This window comes from Coturnix japonica, chromosome 2, assembly GCF_054131305.1.
Source record: "Coturnix japonica strain WE chromosome 2, WE-NBRP24, whole genome shotgun sequence".
Lineage (NCBI taxonomy): Eukaryota > Metazoa > Chordata > Aves > Galliformes > Phasianidae > Coturnix > Coturnix japonica.
The window spans coordinates 73,783,468-73,805,081 of NC_140664.1; the positions used below are offsets into that span (position 1 = coordinate 73,783,468).

The window sequence follows — 21,614 nt, forward strand, 5'->3', positions numbered from 1 at the left end:
AATGATATATTATTGTTTAAGTACAACCCTAGTAACACAGTGCATAACCAAAACCATGTTTCACAGCAGAGAAACTATAGTTTACTGCCCCTATGGCTCTGATGAGAATATAATGTTCTACAGTTTATAAATGCTTTGAGGTCAACACATGATTTACTTCAGCTTGTTCATCCAATGAGCAGGAGGTCCAAAAATATATCAAGCTATTAGACAGCCCACTGGAAGCTTGGCGGAGGCTCCCCGTGATGGAAAGCGTGCCATGGAAGCCTCTCTGTCAACTAGAGATGAGATAATTAGATCCAGGTAATACATTGGAGCCCCATCAGGGAACAGGACAGCAAACATGTCATCTTTACGACTTTTTCTTATCCTCCCCAGCAACACTAGCCTGAGATAGTAAAAAGTGTGAAGGATTCATCAGTTCCCAGCAAAAGCACAGCAGCGGGATAATCAAGCTATCATCTCTCCATCCTCCTCATTATCCAGAGACCGAGTGTTCTGTATAAACAGCAAAACAATGCCAACAGTAGAGCAAGCAGTTGTGCTAGTCAGTCCCAGCTTATGTTTAATGTTCCAAAGCAACACCACACAACTCTGAAGAGCTGGAAGCTGGTAACGTCCAAAAAGAGCCTGAATGCACACATTCAAGTTACAAAATATCTCATGCCTAAGTGGCTTTCTTCTAATCACAGACATAAGCTTTAACTCTACAACCAAATATACCTAAGGAATATTTGGAAGGAATAAGGAAGAAAATACTTGAATACTGGGGTATGGATGGATTTTGTGTTAAAAATATTATGTTGTCCATGGTTTATTTCTAGCACTTCTTATAAGTTTTATTACTTTTCACACAAATGTGTAAAATGTTCTCAAGGGATGCTAAACTACAATACTGACTTCAGCTTTTTGGCACCCAAAACAAGAAATGGAGCTGTAGGACAGAGTCCAGAGGAGGGCCATAAAGATGATCTGAGAGCTGAAGCATCTCTTCTATGAAGGCAGGCTGAGGGAGTTGGGCTTGTTTAGTCTGGAGAAGAGAAGGCTCCAGGAAGACCTCACTGTGGTCTGCCAGTATGTGATAATTCTCTTCTGTGAAAGTTTAAGTAAGTCCTTAAAAAATAAAGACATTGAGAGCACCACCAAATGTGAATTTAGTTCAAAAGAGAATTGCAAATCACAATCAGCCAGACAACTCTTCTTCTGTCATACAATATACTTGAATAAAACATCCTGAAAGTACAACATAGGAGAAAAAAAAAATCATTTTTTCCACTTGCTATCAAAATATAGTTGATTTTTTATAGGAATGTCAGTGAGTATCTTCATGGAGGTCCAAGAACCAGACAGAAAACTTGTGCCAACTGTTTTTTATGTCACCAAAGGTGAGTAAAATTAAGCCAGTGAAAACACAAAAGGAAGAAAAATATAAGTCCAGTATAAAAAGTGATAAACTTAAACATGAAAAGCAAGGAGAAGCTAGATAAAAATCAGTATGTCTTTTCCCAAGGTGTTCTTTTATAAGCATTACTTTGGTTCTTGCTTTACCACAATATATACAGAAAACAGAGTGGCATTTTAATAATCTCACAGTCTTTACCTCTATGAAATTGTTCATAAAGATTCAGAAACTGAATGGATTTAGTACTAGAACCCTCTCAATGGCAAGTCACGTGTCTTCTGCATTACCTTTACAGAAGTACATGGCATTTGGGATTCATTGCCTATAAATATCACTAATGGCAAAGTCATGAATTACTCCTTCAGTTATAGAATCCAAATTCAAATTCTGCAGTAGTACTCAGGAAGAAAGCTTTGCAAGTATAGCTCTCTGCAACCAGCACAGATTTGGCTCTTAAACGCTGGCCAAATTACAGAAATGGCACACTTAAGAGCTTCCTAGGCATAGGAAGAATGAATGTATGTGGATAAAAAAAAAAGCACACACACAAAACTACAAGATGAACAGAACAAGGCTTAAGATTTAAAATTGGGCTCCATTTATCTCTAGAGCTAAGAAGAGAAAAATATAAAGACCATCTTTTCTTCCCCTTTTTCTTTCTTCATTTGTTAGCACCAGGTACAATGTTTATCTCAAGTAGTCTAAAATTAGGAAAAAGAAAAGTCTTCCTCGTGGACAAAATACGTTTACAGGAAGGACATAAAAAAAAGCTCAGTAAGAATTAATCGTGATTAACAGCCATGCAGGAAAACAAGTCTTAAACAGTAGAAATTGACTAATCTTATGACTTTAATCAGAGAAGAGAAAAATATCTGAGAATTTGCTAGAAATGAAATCTGTATTGTATTACAATAACTTTTACTCACGTGAAACAATGTGATAGTGAAGGAAAAACTGCAAGCTAAACCAGAGCTCAGAGACTGAAACAACATGGAATCAAGACTTGAGGCGACTACATGTAGGAAGAGTCTTATTTAGGACAAGAGGAGAAGGCACAGGAAGAGATAGAAAAGAAAGAAAAAGAGCTTTAAAAGCACACAGATATTGGACATGTTTGTAAATGCATGGTGAGTGGATGCTAGAAACAAAAATTAAAGCATATTTGGAGGAAATATGGATATCCAGAAACAGTACTACAGAGAAGAAGCAGAGTCCAGGCAACGAGTAGATACTGCACTTTTACTGGCGGTCATCATAACACGATAAAACAAACTTTTAGTTTTTTCCTCCCATTTCTTTCTTTCTATAATTCTAATTTGAAGATGAAACACCAAATAAACAAATTATCTGAATCAGCTCGCCGAATCTTTTAATTGTTTTCTAATAATTAGTTACTCAGAATGCTGTCTGATTTCCATTTTGAGACAGCTTTTACAACTGTTTTACTAGCCAGCATGTTAGTAAAGTGATGTGTAAAGTAAGTGATGATCAGTCCATTCTTTTGGACTGTGATCCTCCATAGGATTTGCTGTCTTCACTTCCAATGAAAACTGATGTAATCAAAGAGTGAGAATCTTCTGAAGGCCAGGAAGGCTCTGCAGAAATCTTCCCACTAATTTCAACAGGCTGGGCTATCACAGGCCTACAATTTTACCTACTAGAAAGAAGTAAGGCAGTAATATTCATTCTTACCTGTACACCATCCTCTGTGAAACAGTCCCAGATAAATCTGAAAAGTCTCAATCACAAATAACAAGTAAGGAAAAAATGTCAAATCTATCGAAATACCCTGTAGGTGGCAGGGATGATGCTGTTGGCATCCTTTTGCAAAGTACAGCATAAGAAAAAAAACAAAACAAAAACCTACTTTAAACAGAAAAAGCATGCTTAGAAACAAGAATGCTCTCAGGTAAGATGCCTGTGAATCAGGCTCCAAGAAAATTAATAGGATGAGCTGTACTGTCAGTCACTGACAATGTGCAGCATCACTACTGAAGTCTGTGTGACTGTTATCTGTTGCATGCAGGAGTGACAGTGACACAAATAATAAAGATCATTAATCTGCTAAACAGTAGAAAAGTCTCTCAAAATAACAGATTTATTTATTATTATTATTATTATCATTAAGAATAATGATACTGGAAGTAATCATACAAATTGGTGTATCACATTTACCCTAAGCAATAATAATCACTTAATGATGACAACTGAATCTTGCTATACTATATAGTATACTGTATCAATTTCATGCAAGCTACCTTCCAGCATTCAGTAGATCATCTTAATTAAACTATAGGTTCTCAAAAGTATAGAATAAATTTTATTCTGTACCATTACCACAGATTAATATATATGTATTTTTTTGAGGTGGAGTATACAGATTGTAGAGCAGAGCTTTCCAAGAAGATGGAGAAAATTCACTCTAAAATATTAATTTATCACCTTTGTCTTTGTTGGTGCAATAACGTTTAATAATAAGCGTAGTTTAACACTGACATCTAGCAACGAGAGGGTCAAGTCAGCTCAATAAAGCTGACAGACTAACACAAGCGTCTTGTGGTTGTGTTATAAATATTACATAGCAGATATTTCATGAGTGAGAGTGTGAAGGAAAATTCCAGAAAAAGAATGCAAACAAAGTAAAACACCAGAATACTGAAACAGCCATATGAGTTCAAATACCCATGAGTGTATAAAGTAGAACCTAAAGTGTCAACACTTTATGTACTGATGCGGTTCAGAGGAATACAGCCAGGAACACAGCACATGCATATATGAAGTGCCATAAACAGATGTTTTTATCAAAAACTGTATGGATTATTACAAGACAGTTATTATATTTGTGAAGCGTTTGTTAAGTGCTCTCATAAAATGCAGATTAGGCATTTGATTAGTTTGCCGCAGCTCTCTGAACTCCCTCCAAAACCCTATCAACATCTTGTAGATAGCATACGCTTTATGACACAGCTGAAAAGAGATAATAAATAATATGGCAGGAAAGTATTAAAAGTTAAAGCTGAGACTTCAGATTGCATCACGTATTTTCCTCTGTTTCTTAAAGCACAAGCTGTTGGATCAGAGTTCTTATGCTCCTGAATTATCTGGTACTAGTCATCAGTGAAGACAAGCCACCAAGTCATTGGTGTTGGGTCTGACCTACTAATAAGTTTGTCACATTCATACATGCCACACCATCTCCAAAAACAGATCTCGTCCCTTAAATCTAAATCTCTTCAGCCAAAAAAGAGGCTGCCACTCACTTTCCATAGTAGAAAGTCTGTTTCTCAACTGAACTGCCAGGGCCTTATGACACTTTTGTCTCTTTCTCACAGGATGACACTGGAAATGCATCTTGGCAAAACACAAGGTATTTATCAATTATCATTTATCAGTACTCATTAGTAACTGTAGTGTTTAAGCTCCACATTCAAAGCACTTCATACATGCTACGCAGCCTTGCCTACATTCCCTAATACAAACATAGCTCTGCATGGGGCAAAAGCCAGCAAGAGAGAGAAAGCCATTTGCCTGTGGCCAGAGATCTGAAGCCTGAATCACAGACAGTGCACAAGTTCCTACTTTTGAGTGCTGTGGAGCATTCCCCGATATTTAGTACTTCCAAATGGCAAGCATTACAGCATAGCCCAGACGTGGTCCTCTGGTGACTACAAGTGACAGTGTCTCATTGCAAACTTCGCAGGCATTTACAGCAAGAAGAATCAGTCAGGTGAGAGCTTTCACACACACAGTGCTGACAAACAGCAGCTTCAAAGTGGGAGGTTGACCACCCCGGTACAGCATGGGCAAATTCACTTTGCAGGCACCAAACCATGGCACCATGCAAAAGAAGGGACACTACCTCTTCACAAGCTCTCACACCACGGTCACCTCTCAAAACATCAAACAGATGTGAACAGAAAGATGCCAAAAACAGTAGTGTGGTTTTGTTGTTAAGTCTAATTCCCTCTGCTCTGTTTAATTATATGAACTGTCCAGGATACTAATCAACACCTTACATCATGATGATGCAGTTAGAAATGTAATTATGAACGCAACATGAATAATTTCATTAACTACCATATGTCAGGCTGTCTATTTCTCTCCACTCCCATTTTTGGCAACATTCAATGGGTCTGCTCAGCACTTCTGGGAATTAGGCCATGCGCACATGACATGTTTATACATAAAAGAAAAATCCTGCAGACTTGAACTGAGCAAAAAGTATCTTTGATGTCTGTAGGAGCTTTACCAGAATTAGGACTGTGGTATTTAGGCCACCGAATCCTGAGGACTGTGAAAAGAAATGCTTCCTTACAAGTAAATAAGCAAATAAATAAAAGACTGCTTTTGAAATTGCGATTCCTTCACCCAAATGGCAGGACTACCAGTGTCCCTATAAGCACAGTGTTGATAACTGCCCATTCTTCTTTCTGCTACTCATAATCCAGCAGTACTTGGCAGGCTACAATGGGGAGAGCAGCCATGTCAGCAATGGACTTCATAAATAAAGCAAAGAGAGAGGCCCAGTCCCAGAAAACACATAATCTAGGATCATGGAATGAAAAGACAGGTGAAAGGTTGTTCCTCCACTGAAAAACAAACAAACAAACAAAAGCCCCAATAACCCTGTGCCAGAGATGGTTTCAACAGTGCTAGTGGAATTAGATCTTAAAATCTGCCTCCCTGCAGCCTCCTGCCTGACATTCAAACTAGTTTTGCACCTCTTTTCTCCCCTTCTCACCTTCTCCCTTCCTTCTCCTCTTCAAAAAGCTTTGTTGGTTTCACTTTTGCAGCACGTGGCACTAGTGAAGGCAAGCAGGAACCCACTAGAGCAAGTGGTTTTAAATGCTCACTATGACTCAGTGCTAACCACAGATTGACCACTGAGGTTGTGTTAGGTGATGTAAGCAGTCCTCAGGCACTCAGTTGTGCACCTTCAGCATGCTGAAACCCTCAGGCTACATCCATGCCACAAAGTGAAGAGCTGGTTTAAAAGTGACTCCGAGCACAACAGGCTCTGTGGTCCATGCACTTCCTAACCTTGCTGCTCTAAAACTCAGCATTCATCCAAGCCTAATGCACACTCCTACACATCAAGAATGTGGATGGTAGATGTGCCCAGAGTGTGATTAACCATGTAAATGCAGCCGTCATCTTACACAATAGTGATAGACGACATTTGGTGCCTGATTCATGCCCTGAGGAGCCCCCCTGTGCAACTTACTGTCTGGTTTTAAATCCTACAGATGCTGCAGTTAAATAATACAACATCAAAACATTCCCACCCAACTACTGTTTCTATTTATCCACAGAGTTTTGTGAGTTAAAACAGGGTGCAGTTCTTTACTAGATTTATGTCTTGCGTTTTCATTTGTCCATGCTATAGTGATTATAAGATAAAAAGTTAAAATAAATACATTATGCAGATGAGAATAGAAAATCAATGAGGAAAAAAAAGAAGAAAAAGAAATGGCTGGCATACTGTGCTTGATTCAGGCCATCGCTATGTGTTGTATAAAGATATTAACACAAATTTTCATTCAGAGATCCCACAAGGGAAGAACACAGAAGCTGGCTTTTCAAATAAGAACTACATTAAGCTCATGAACATCTTTAAATCCCTCTCTATATTTATATCCAATATAATGACAGTTCTCTGAGTTAGGAATGATCTTCAAACAGGAAGCCTGAATTACATGGATAGCTGGGGGGATAAGGTTGAGATGAATCCTGAAGAAGCATGAACTTGCAACTAAATTAAAATAAACACATCATTAAATGTATGAAAACAGTCTATTTCATTGAAGTATTACTTTTCTTGAAGGCAGCTTCAGTTGGGAGGACAGTGATATGAGCGAAGCAGAAGCAAGAAAAAAGAAAGCAGAAAAAACCTGTAACTGTATTTTAAATGAAATATATGATTTCAGAATCGTGTTAGGGAGTTTGTAATATATGAATGTGACTTGCACTTCTTAAAGCTACACTTACATGATGGTTGGATAGCCTTCCCATTACAAACCTTATTCTTATTTATGTGATTTAATTATTAAGCATAACATTTCACAGCATGACAGAAGCTGTCAATAAATGATCTCACCTTGAAAGTACATTGCTGGGCTTTCTTTTGCACTGTTTTTAGTTTTTAAAATGCTTTCAAAGAAAGTTAGGTTATGATTAAGTGGTAGGAAGGCAACAATTAAAAGTCCATCTTTCCCATGTGCTTTCTACTCCAGTGTAACGAATAAAGAATTTATGGCTCTGATTCTCAGTTTTACGTTAGTGAAACTGCAGTGATTTCAGTGGAGTTATTTTGAGTTACAGCCACACTGAAAGGAGAATTTGGACCTATTGCACCAAATAAACTTAATACACAATATACAATCCCACTGGATTTGGCTTTAAAGAAAAACAACACACACAGAGAGAGAACCAAAGTAAACATCCACAAGAGTTCTCCAATTAAAAAAAAAAATAAAAAAATTAGTTAGAATTTCTGTTTTTCCTTGGCATTCAAGAAAAACTCTACTGAAAAACTCAAAGTGTGCATGAAAAGAAAAGATGTGTGGTATCCTATCCTCATAATGGCAGCATTGAAGTCAGACTTTGCTGAATATGGATGACAGTAAGCAGGAACAGCTCTAGGTTTCCATTATACCTGCTTCTGTTGAATGTGTCTGAGGAAGGGATTCTAATCCTCCACATTCATCACCAATTGTGGGGTGCCCAAAACATTGTTGAAAAAGTGCCGTGCTTCACACGTAGCACGTGATCCCTCTCTCACCACATACTCTGCAGGCCCCAACAACAGTAGTCTGTCAAGAGAAATGAAGTAATGCCGTACCTTGAATGTTCAAAGCATACAGCCATTGTTTGTTATCCTCAGCCATGTCAAAAGTTTTGCTTGCATGTATCAGAAGAAAGCAGACAAATATGGAGCAAAGCAAGGCTTGACAGTTCTTGTACACATTTACAAGGGAAAGGCACACATACCTAAACACAAGAAAAAATCCACAAACAAGACTTGCATATATCACCCACCTCAGCATTTATGAAGGAATCATAATGCTACAGTATATTAAGTTGTACTCCTGTAAAGCCAGCCTCTTTGTTGAGGAAAATTTAACAATAAGCAAATAGAATGGCTTGGCTTTTCTTGTAAGCTCTGCCACCATGTGAAGGGAAAAGTGAAATCACAGAAAAGTTCTTTCTTGTGTGGTAGTTCTGTTTCCTATTAGTCTGCTTTTTGATATGAAAAGCATGAAAACAAACTTATTTACTCACTTTTGGTCTGATCAATCTCTTATTGCAGGTTGAATTAGAAAAGACTGAGCCGAACTCTACAAACAAGTAGAGATTGTGTGAGGTTGTGAAACACATAGCCCCTTTCTTGTGACAGCTGGGGGAAAAACTCAAGTAATTTCAACAGGACATCATTTTCTGTGGGAGAAATAGAGAACCAGTGATGTGTATGGAGCAGCTTCATTTTTTATCTGACTGAAAAGACCAGGGTTTAGAGATTCTCAAAGAGCATTATTCTACACTTGGAAAAATCACTGACAGTGCAGATCATTTCAGTCATAACTAAAAATTATATGTTAGCAGAGCTCCAATAAATCAGTGACATTTTAAACAACAACAACAAAAATTGTATTTAACAGTGATGTGAAGATAAATGCCTCCATTAAGAAACCTTCATCCATACTGGAATGTCAAAAATTTGGCCAGTTGAACATAAAGCCGCAGCTACATGAGCCCTTTTTCTTCTAAAATCTGTGATCTTTTTCTTTCTTATATTAAGAGAGAAGATGATCAGCATTAACAAGTATGTAGGTCACTCCAAAAGTAATGCCTCCTATTTCCATGGAAACTACAACAGGTACAAATAGCAAAATAACACCATTTGATAAAGCAGATTCTCAGCTACAAAACACTATTTGTCAACACAGTCATTGCCATTAGCTATGCTTTTTTTTTTTTTTGACAGCAATGAACAAGAGCCTGCATGCCATACTCACGGGTTATCTTTCACGCTGCTGTCATTACTGCTGAAATGCACCACCCACCACCTGACTTTGCTCACTTGCACTGTTGGGTCTCCATAAACATTCAAGTTTTCATGAATGTGAATGGGTGCTGTTTTTTCTGCATGGAGGAACTCGGTGATACACCTTTGCTTCTTCTGCCCTTCCATATCAGATGCCATTTTGTCAGACCACCCCTCTGCCGCCATCTGTTGCACAGCAACATAATGTAATGGGATACCGGTGGGAACATTCAGGCTCTACTGCCATGACACCAACATCTGTCTCTGACGTTGTGGGCTGACATAATAAAACAAACAGGAGGTGTTATTTTCAGAGCAGCCCCAATAGAATGTTTTGTGGTTGAATGCAGAAAATATTGAACACTTAAAATATTACATACATTATCTAGATTCTCCCGAGTAGCTCTTCATGTTTTAGACATATAGTCTGCAGTGTGTAAATGCTGGAATTTAATATGCTTTTACAGAAGCTCCTTGTCACCTTCTGCTGAACAAAACAACATTCTTGAATATTTCTCCAGTCTCCAAATAAATAAATAAATGTAAATGTGCTTCACCAGCAAGCATGACCCTTTAAATAACTTTTGCATGATATATCCCTCCCAAGAATACTTACTGAAGTAAAAGACCTTGACATCTATATGCAAATATGTTCACAGAAAAACTTGCCCAAGGAATGACTGGCCTAAAACCTGTTTGCAAAAGTATCTTAGGCAATCTAGGGGAAAGTAACAATGCCCTGTCAGCAAGGCGATCTATCACAAACTACAAACAAATAAGTAGATAAAAATACACTCAAAAGAGTTTGCAAAACAATCACAGGCTTTAATATATATTTCCATGCAGGTTTTCTGACCAGTTTCAAACCAAGCCACTCCTCCCCCTTCAGAAAAATAAACTGGGGTGAATTCACCAGATGCATTATTTACCACATCTGTCACCTTGCTGTCATCTCCTAACACTCTTTTTCCCCACTGCTATCAAAAAGTTCAAAAGGGGAAGATCATCTGATTTTTCTTGGTAATCCTTTTTCTATTTCCCAATCTGTAGGCATATACATTTAACACGTTAGTCCTGGCCGGTTTGTTTCAGGTTTGATACTTTTCAGAGGTTTACTGTATGTGTGTTACCATATATGTCTCAATATGTATTTAAAAAAAAAAAAAAAAAAAAAAAAAAAAGGAAAGAAAGGGGAAAAAATCATTCTGTTTCAAATAATGAGCATGTGCACCTTTTTGCCTCAGGCCTTCATACACAATTTAGCCAGAAAGCCAGGGCAGATCATGATTTAGCATTTGACATCTCTTGCCTTCAGGCCAGGGGAGACTAATACAGATTTCTGACTCTGAGCACACCATGGAAAAAAAAAAAGTGAGAGAGAGAGGCCTTTTATTGACTAAATGATAAAGAGGTTTGTAATGATAAATAACAGTCATTTTATTGTGGAATTCCCCAGAAAAGATGCATTCTGCGGTGTCTGAAGAAGCCTAAAAGCCGAAGCTGGTTCCCTGTGGATCCAAACCTGTTAAGCTCCAATCTTTCTGGGCAGAAATAGAGGTCGCAAATTGCATAGGACCTGCACTATTAAAACTGTATAAGCACGATACATAATCACTGCTGCATCCAGGACAGTTAGCACTAAGAGGATTAGCTGAAGGCTGCTTCTGGTTCTCTCCCCCTCAGTCTGCATCTCAAACAAGACTGGTGTAAACCCAGCTTGCTTGAGAATTTTTCTGCCAGCTTTGATCGATAGTTTAATTGTAAACTTTGGGAGCAATAATGGATAATTCAGCTTGAACCGTCCATTATAAGCGTTGCTGCTGAGGATGCAGCCTTCAAAATTAAACAAGAGTTGTGTAATATTATTACATTTGTACCACTCACCTACAGTTAAACTCCATTTACAAATACTGTCTTGACAATGTATGGAGTTCAATAAACATAGGCCCAGGTGGGTTGAGTGGGAAAAGGGAAGAGGGAATCAGTTGAAGACAATTATTTGCCATCTATTCTGGAAAGATTTTTATTTTGAACTCATATTAAAACACACAGAAATGGAAATAGGGAGAGAAGGTAGAGACAGATTTAAAGATAGAGTTTAGTTGTGGTTACTGTTTTGACTGCTACAATGTGATGGCAAGGCACCTAAATCACTTAAAATGTGGTAGTTGTAGAGTGATTCTGGTTTGGCATTGGCACAGGCTGCCCAGAGAAGTGGTAGAAGTCACTGTCTCTGGAGGTGTTTAGGGAAAGAGTAGATGTACTACTTAGGGACATGGTTTAGTGAGCGATATTGGTGATAGGTGGATAGTTGGACTAGATGATCCTAGAGGTCTTTTCCAATCTTAATGATTCAATGATTCTATGGCAGCACTGGTGAGGAAACAGTTTGGAGAAGTAGTAAATATGCAGTCCTCCAATGATGTGGCCTGTGTTGACATAACCAAATTGGTATTAGTACCTAAACCAGTTTGTTGATCTAGCCTGGATACAGTTGTGCTAGCATGTGGGTCATTTTCTATAGCACAAGAAGACACAGAAGTGTTCTATAGTGAAAAAAATCACCCCATCTTGGGAGATGAATAGATGAAATGGCCAAAGATTTAGCTATTAAGTTTTCTGGCAATAACACTCCTTGGTATTACATATTCAGACATGTCCATTCAATTTGAAACGGCAGTGAGGAAGCAAAAACTGTATGAACACGGATCATGAAATAAAAGCAGCAGCTTTGCCAAATGTAAAGTGCGGGCACAAACTGCGTTCTGTTCACAGGACCATGACGCTCATGACAAAACGCTCACACCCTAGTTTTACTATGTACTTCTAAATTAGTTACATGCACAGAATTTGTTTCAAAATGTGATTTAAGTTAGAAAAGTGATTCTTACTGCCAGCTTTACACTGAATTTAGGAACTCAAAATCAAGTATACTCCATATCCAAGAACATCAACTAACTTCAACTCAAATGCTTTCCCTAATCTTAACCAAACATCCAAGTTCAGGTAGCACCAGAAACTCACAAAGAGCTTTGCCACTCCTTAACACATTACTGCCTTCCATCAAAAGTCTCCATGCACTTTGTATTAGTTTTCTGAGCTAACTCTCAGGTTTTGTGCTAATCATTAGAATGATTTCAGCAGCGAATTGTTAGAGTTAGGGCACTATGGTTAGGTTGAGGTTGGACTGGATGATCTTGAAGGCCTTTTCCAACCTTTGCAATTCTATGATTCTATGAAAGGCCGTAGATGTTTTGGACTATTTGTTCTGTCCTCTCTCTCTCCTTTCTCTCTCTCTCCTTTTTTAACTATATACTATATATGAAAGTCAGCTAAAGATCTTCCTACAGACTTCTTATTCTCACTGTCTTTCTTACCATGCAGCTAGGACAATGGACAGAAAAGTAACATGCTAAAACAAGTTAAAAAGCAAAGAGCTGGTGTTTGCTTATCTGGAAGCCAAAAGCTCCACCTGAAAAATTAAATATGGAGAAAATAAAATGTAGCAGTTTGATGGGTGGGATTTGTAGGTCAGGAAGTTGCTGAGCTTAGTAGATTAAGTCAAATAGTATTAACTTCTGCAACAGCACATCACTTGCTCTGTGAGCAAGCCATTCCTGCACAATGGCTCTAACTTTCATGGCTCAAAAGTCTTCAAGGAAATCTTCATCACACTGCACTCCTTTTACAGCAAAAATATATTTGTTCTGGCTGTAACAGCTTCTTACTAAAATGATGCAGATGTTGGCATCGTAAAGGAACTGGAGGTTTTTAGCCTTTTACTGTGGTTTCCTCTTTTGAGGATATGAAGCAAATTAAGGTTTTCTTTGCTGATCACTGGTTTATAAGGTTACCATATTGCTACCAGCTCCAGCAAAGCAAACTGCAAACACTGTGTTGCATCAGCAGAGTCCCATGTAGAAAACAGAACAGAGTTTGCAAATGCAAACTGTGTTGCAAGGAATCTGGGAATTACCTATGGATCTAATTGCGTACGCTCAAAAACAGACATAAACTATATCATTAATACAGGTTCATAGGCCAGCCATTTTTCAATAGATCCAAAGCAGGATCTACAAGCAATTTGTAACTTGCTTTCTGCATTCACATACAAATCTCAAGTACAAGCATGCACTTCTCAAAAGGGGGATTACAGGCTATGAAATGTTACAAACCAGAATCTGATGGTCCTACCTCATGTTCTGTAGGCTATCCCATTACATCCAGTGTGACAGCACTTGAGATTATGTGCTAACCAATATAAGTGTCAACTATTGGTGTCACACTCTGATTATAAAACATTCACTTATCTTAGAAATGAGACAATTATGCACTGAGGAATATGGCTTTGAGTTCTTATGGTCTCTCTCTCTCTATGGGAAAAAATGGAGCAGTATTCTATCCCTCCAAAGTTCTTGCTTTAAGACCTCCTTTAAGACTGCAGACAACTTTCCAACATCTCACTATGCCTCAGTTTATGTCAGCACAGCATACACACCAATTTTGTGTGTCTAGCAGAGCAGTTGTGCAAATGAAAGACACTACAAATTGCTGTTTGGTTTTCAGTTTGATTTGGAATAATGAAAATGGTCCACCTAAAATGTCATGCCTATGATAAATTCCCAATTTATCTGTCAACCTTCATAGTCCCATCTCAACTTATTTTACACTAAGCTCCCAAGTATGCAGACATGTAAATACTGTGATTTGCACCAAATTACAGATACTTCTGTATTTATAGCAAATCTTGGATTTGTTCAAGGGTGTGATTTGTCTTTTTCCCTTCAGACAAAAGTTTTTTTGCTGAATCTTTACCTGATCAGACAATTGTGACATACAGTTATTTATCAACAAGTGCAAGCCAGTTTACAAGCAATTCTATTTGGCTAAAAATGCGAATGCATTGAATTTGATGAGATACAGCTGTTTTGAGGGATATTGTGATTACATAAGAAATACAAATAAAACCAACAGAATTCAAACTGTTTTCCAGCTTTTAAAGATCCTTCATATAAAAAGAAATTAAAGCAGAGCTCTCAGTGAGAAAGTAAGGTGGAAGCTCCACTTGGCATAGTTACCCTGGTGACTGACACAGTTCAATCTATTAAATTGTGTCCTGTGGTCATAAACCATCAACTTGTGCTCAGCAAACAAGGATAAGTAGTTAGCAGCCCTCAGAAGGGAGACAACGTTACCTTATTTAGTAATTTAATAAATGCTGGAGATTTCCTCCTCCCTTTCCTGAGAAACAGATTAAGGATAATGTGTAATGTTTGAAAAAAGTGAGCTCTGTACATAAGCTAGATCCTTTCAGTCATGTAAGTATCACTATAGTTCAGACATTAGGATTCATTGGCTTTGTTTAAAACAGACCATAACACACAAAAGCCAATTGAAAGATCACCACTAACTTTAATGACTCTCCCTTCTTTCTCTTCTTCTTAAGGCAGTCATCATTCCAGGACTGGGAGGCTTGGTGAGCCAAATTCCTGCAATTTACCTTTATCAGAAAGCTCAACTGAACAGCAATAAATAGCCGTACAGAACCAAAGCAACAAAGATAAGCACATCTAAATATCCAGTGCTCATTCCATATAGAATCAGAACTGTTGCCACCCAAAGCTCTGGGCTAGTTGCTGCTATCGGATGAGCCCTGATCCTTCAAAGCCTTCATCTCTCTCCCACTTGGCATGCAGCGAATGTCTGCAGCCCTCTCCCAATCAAAGCTGGGTATCGAAGGGGTTACAAAAACATTTCAGAGGGACAAGTGTTCTGCTCTTTCTCAGCAATCTCTCATTCATGTGAAATGAACTAAACCTGCATTTGCAACTATGGAGTTTCTTATTCCCAATTCTCCATGGCTCTCAATAGCATTTTTACTCAAGACTAATTTCATCTTGGTAAATCTGATAAAAGATTTAAAGAAATACACATTTTTGGTAGAGATACAGTATTCATGTGGGCATCCAGCCATCTCTTTCAGAAAGGAAAAAATACATTTCTGCAAGCTCTTTATTTTTCTGTTTGTAGAATAACTTCTTGGCAGATGCTGGTTAATTGATATGCACATTTCCAAGGTCACTTTTTTACAGTGAAATAAGTATTCCTCTGTTCCCTTTCTAAATCCCTGTATTTCCTCCACGCTGATATCTGTGTAAACAGGATTGTATTTTTGAAGCATGGGGTCATACTCAAAGTTTTCTCAAGCTTACACCTTTCCTTGGAAAAGTCTGCACTCTGATGGCACATACGACAGATTGAACAGCTTGGGAAAAAAAGAGTTGCAGAAATTTGCCTCAAAGAATATACTGGTTTGGAAAGAGCCTCACATGCTGGTAACAAGGCTTATAACCACAAGAAAACTGTCACTAAAAAAAAAGACTAGTCTTGTGATTCACTGTTTAGTAGGATCCTGTTCCATAGCCCCCAGCTCTGGCTGAGCTCCATGTCTTGATCAATCCATTATAAAACTCTTAATTTTAACAGGACAAGATATGCAAGTTATACTGCCTACTTTTAAACCTTCCCCCCGCCACCCCCTCCCCCCCCTTCAAAAGTGTCCATAGATCCAGATCAGATATACTTAATCAACCAGGCTTGTCTGGTTCCTTACCATCCTTCAAAGATTCACAGTTCACTGTGACCTGTGATTGCTAGAAGAGGATCATGTTTGGCTCTGGCTTCTCCTGCCCTCCTGCTTCCACTCATGTGGTGGTGCTACAATGAAAAGGATAGTCTAGAAATATGTTTTGGCCAGTCACAGAGAACTGCAGAGAGACAACTGAACAAACTCTTAACTCACACCTTAATGTTCCGTACAAGCTCCACCATTTTTAGCATCTGTTCAAGAAGGAAACAACTCTTTCAAGGCCAAAAAGGGGTAGAAGTCATGTCCAGCAAAAGCGCACTACTGAGTCACCTCTGAACATGAAATGGTCCCTAACCTTGAGATTCAAACTTGTCATTTACTGCCATCTATACCCCAACAGAAGGCAGGCACATTAACTCAGTTGTGTGTTCATACAAAGAAAACAAGAGAACTGTCCACACCCTGATGATCTTGTTGCAAGAACATGAGCTGTAGAAGAAAGAGACATATTGGTATACGAAGATTTACATTTAACATCAGCTTCAAGTAGAGAGGTCACAGCCACAGTTCTGCCAGACCTTGCGCAGGGATTCAGAAATGACTCCTTAGCAGAGACAGAAATGAAATGTGCCTAATAGTTCTGAATCAGGGTTTCACCACACCTTCACCAGCTTCCGGGGCCACTTAAATGAATGTCCTGTGGAAATTCATAGACAGAGAGCACTCATGTACATTTCGTGAAATTTTGAAGAAATAAAGAGGCGGTGGAATCATAGACTAGAACTCAAAACCATAGAGATATGTTATTTTTTGCTTTACTACATGTGTTGGTAGATTGACTTCCACTGAAATGCGGTGGCTTGGTATCTGAGACATTTGCAGTACAAGTGGCATTCAAGTCTTGGCTAAATCACAGTGGGAGAAAAATCTTCCTAGCAGTTTCTTCCTCTTGACATCTACCTCTCTGACTAAACCCAAAACTGTGAAATGACTCTTGGTAGAGCTGAGCAGGCTGCTTGGCTAACAGGCTCTGTGTATGTGGGAGTCACTATTCCAGTCTGAATGCTGAAACCTGCAACACACACACATCCACACTAAGGCCGATTTTCTTTGCATGATGCTTTTATGAAGATCAGCAACTGAAAAAAACAAAACGTTGCTCTAAGCTTTTGGCAATGTGTAGAACAAAATCCTCTAGCAAAAAAAAAACCCAACAACCTGACAATAATTTCCTCGTGCTGACATCCGCTTCCAGTCCCTCTTGTAGTGGCAATTCACCTTCCTGACGTTAAACACATTTCCATTTGTGGGCTGCCAAAAACCAGCATTTACTTTTGAGCAGAAACGAACTGACTTTAGAGCACAATGGAACCACCTTTTTTTCCCCCCCTGTGTGGGTGTTTCTTCACTTGAAAGAAAATTCCTGTATAAAACAAGGAAAGGATCTTTGATGTGCGTGTGCCATTTCTAACTGAAGCCTCCCTCTCACATACTCAGAGTTTTACGAAGAAGTAGCAATTACAGGATTATCTGTTACTTCAAACATGAATTCTTTGGATGCTGCTCTTGCCTTGCTTTGTCACATTAATAATTATGGTTTAAGCAGTCTGGCATTTGTGAGCATGTGTGTACAAAACATAGTTCAGTATTAACTGTGCAATCACAGAATTGCTCGCCAAAAGGGCAGTTTGCTTTTTGTCCTGTTAAAACAAGTTTCAGCAGGTAGCTGACTAATATAAAACGATTTCTTCAGTCAGGATGAAAGAGAGTAGCACAGGTGATGAATCTCTGAACAAGGCTTTCTTTTTTGGCTCTCTCAAAGACCTGATGAAGTAAGCATGCTTATTTCCCCATAAAAAAATTTCAGTTTGAATTTGGAAAAGCTATTCTGAAGCATTCAGAAAATAATGCAAACATTAAGTAACTCTTATCAGGAAAACCACCAGCCTTTATTAGCATTTCCGCCTTGATCAAGGAGATATATATTTTTGTTCAAATAGCCGACTGCAATGTAACTGTAGCTCGTAATGAAGGCTTCTTCGTGCTTTTGGGAAAGCTGGTGGTGGTGAGGGTGGTGCTAGAGATGTGGCTGTGGCAGACAGTGATCCACACAAAAGGACAGAACATGCAGTCTGCAAGACCTGGGCCAAATGGTGCAGGAAAGGGCTCAAGAGCCGCCTTTGAGGTGCTGTATATACGCACCGGGATAATGATATGCACTAAGTTGTGAATTCTAGAAAGAAGTTTCAGCCCTGGCCCATGTATTTGGTCACTCCTGTGATTTCTTGGGAAGCCCCAGGAGAGGAGAAACAACATCACAAATATCTATAAATCAGACTGGAGTCCAAAGGTTGCAAAAGTACTTTGAAGTATTTTTTGTGCACTTTAATAAGTTGGACACTCTACCTTTCAGATAATTTTGCTGTTTTAAAAACACACACTGGTTCTGATGAAAAAAATAAGAGAGGGTGGACAAGATGAAATGGATTCAAAATAAAAGAGTGGAGATTTAGGCTGGGTGTAAGGAAGAAGTTTTTCACAGTAAGAACAGTGAGACATTGGCACATCTTGCCCAGAGAGGTGGTGGATGCACCAGCCCTGGAGACATTCAGGGCCAGGCTGGATGGGACTCAGAGCAACCTGATGTAGTTGTAGTGTCCCTGTTCATTGCAGGGGAGTTGGACTAGGTGACATTTAAAGGTCCCTTCCAACTCAAACAGTTCTCTGATTCTACGATATAAAACAGCACTCCCCCTCTTCCTTCCCCTCCCCCTAAAGATATTTCAGAAATGCCAAGAGTTTCAATATCTGAAAAGCAAAAGACATTTGCTTCATCAGTTTCTAAACAAAACAGTTCTTCCCAGATGGGCAGCTTTCATTTTAAAATTGGCCTAACATGAATAAATAAACAAATCAGAGAACTTATAATGTGAAATGGGACAACTCAATATGTGCTGGGAATAGCAAGTAGTGCATTGGTTCATTGGTAATATTCTTTTCTTTCCTTTCCTTTCTCCTCCACCCCCCTATTCTTTTCTCTTTTTTTGAAGGGAACTAAAAGCATTCTGTACTGCTTCAACTCATGACAAACAAAATATCCTTTATTCACACCAACAGTCCTAACACCTGTGCAAGGCACAGAAATAGCATTGTTCTCTTCTTGAGGAAGCTGAGTATACAATAGCCCAGCGACTTACCCAAGATCACAGAAGAAGTCAATATTATTGCAAAGAATTATTCCCTTCCCCTTTCCTTGTTAGCAAAAACTATTAACAGGGCCATGAGAAAAGCTGTCATCTCATCCTGTTGTTCTCTGCAAACAAAAAGAAAAAGCCCAAGTGAAAGAATAAATGAAGACTGATCCGATCAGAGCCATCTTACAAGCACCACACATATAATTTTCCATTCTTAAAATAGTTCCTTTGTTGCTGTGATTTCTTAAACCTATGAAAACTTTGAGCATAATCCTAATATCAAAACATCCAGCAATATTTCACATCAGATGGAAGACTACTTTTTACCTACACTTTGATTTTTCCTTCTGAGATTTCCAGAGCCATATTCTCTCTAAAATATACACCCCTACCTACATGAGATTTCATACTTTTTAACATGACATGAAAACCAACAATAATAAAGCAAACAACACTACTAGCTCTGAACACAGCCAGAAAAAGTCCTTTCTTGGCAAAGCAAGAAGATCAGGGTATAGATGAAGACCTCCTTGGGATGATCAGATGTGCAGAGAGTTTCAGTGGGCCAATAACACACCTTTCTGTCTCTACTCTAGTTCATCCTGAACACTAAGTCTCTGCTCTGGAGAAACATTTGAAGGATACTGACAGTCTAGGGAAAATGGAAGTCATACCATTGGTTAAAACAATGCTTTATTTGTTGTTAAAAAACACAGTTTCATCATCATCCTTTGCTCACTATTGACACTTAAGCTCATACACTAGGATTGCAGGCACCTGAGAGGCATGAACCCCATCTAAATTCCACATATGTGCACCCTGAGTCTCTCCCTGGACTCCTATATCCCACTAAAATTTCAGCAAGAAAGAGTTGTGAATACCATCTTAATCAAAAAGAAAGGTTTTGTCCTTTGTCCTCCAGATAAAAGCATGTTCACAATGCATCACAAGTAGTTTGAGTAAGTTCCTCAGTTTGACCAAGAGAAAAATATTCATTTCAGCTTTCTGAATTCTGTACATACCTCTCAGAAACATTCCTGTTCTACCCTGACCACAGAAATCCCTTGCATTCCAACTACAGGCCTGTGTTAGCAAAGTCTGGACAGAAATAGGACTAAAATGAGACCACAACATTCATTTTTTAAAATTATTTTTGACTCTTGGCATTGCAACTCAGGTCTGCAGAGATACCATAAAGCCATTGTGAAAATACTTTCCAGAGGACAAAGCTAAAATTTGTGCTTCGCTGATCTTTGTCCTGTAGACAGAAACTGATAGAGAGGACTTCTTCTCTACAATGTTTACAGACTATGCAGAGGAAGCAGAGGCAATTTACCTATAAAAATTGTGAAAAGTTGAAAGCAAAGTGAGGAACTGATGTTGTTTTGACAGGGCTGCATACAGACTAGCCCGGACTGTATAGCATATTTTTATTTGCACAAATATTTTGCTAGCAACAAAGGGCTCTGTTGAGGTAACTCAAAACAAGAAAAGACTATAAAATGCTTATTTTTGAGAGGGAGAGTATGCCTTCAGAAAATATTAGCAGCTGATCAGACTCCTGGGTCAGCTTTTTTTTTTAGCTCCAACTTAATTACTGCTTCCTGGTATCTGATTCCAAGCAGCAAGGATAAGGAATTCAAGACATATATTTGTTAAATTCACATGTATCAGTTTCTGAAGGTGGAATCCTGCAATCTTTTTTGAGAATTTCTATGGTTTATCAGTTGTCTGTCAGACTTCATGTCACACTCAAACGAACTGGCAAAAAATCCCATTATGAGATGTGGAAAAGTAGTTTCTTCCTGCAATCACAGTTTTTAAGTATTAGATCCAGACTACACAAAGAAATTTGTCACATTAAAGTCAGTAGAGATACCTAATAGTTGTAATAGATTATACTTGTGGTAAAATGCAATGAAATAATAAATTCGAATTAATTCATAATTTTATACCACAGGTTTCCATTTTCACTTTTGATCATAGGCAGTAAATCTATATGCTCCACAGTAACTTCACACTCATTGCACATCAATGAAGGAATCCTATTAACAGCATACTGTGATTCCGTGACTTTTAATTCTAGTGGTGGGCATACTTCATGGCACGATCACAGTCTTGATCAGTCATTCAGAATACAGGTTGGCAGGACCCTTCAGTGGGAATTCCTTTCAGGTTGGATCCCTCAGATTCCTTATCATGAAAATCAGCATGTCCACCAGGGGTACTAAAAGAAAGCTGTTGTGGTCCATGCCTGAGAAGGATGGGGTTAGAATGCTGCCTGAGACACACATTTTGCCTTCAAGTCTACAGTTCGAATGTAGCCATAAAGACTAAGCATAAGATCACGCATGAATACAAGAGGCCACCAACACCGTAAGTTGA

General features: G+C 38.5%; 1 long non-coding RNA gene across 1 annotated transcript in view; it reads right to left on the reverse strand.

The window, feature by feature from the left end:
- Positions 1 to 19,115: 19,115 nt before the first annotated feature.
- LOC146761942 (uncharacterized) overlaps positions 19,116 to 21,614 on the reverse strand; it is a 126,218-nt gene continuing 123,719 nt past the window's right edge. Inside the window, exon 4 of the long non-coding RNA XR_014942773.1 lies at positions 19,116 to 19,348. This is a non-coding gene — a long non-coding RNA (uncharacterized LOC146761942). The remainder of the gene's footprint in view (positions 19,349 to 21,614) is intronic.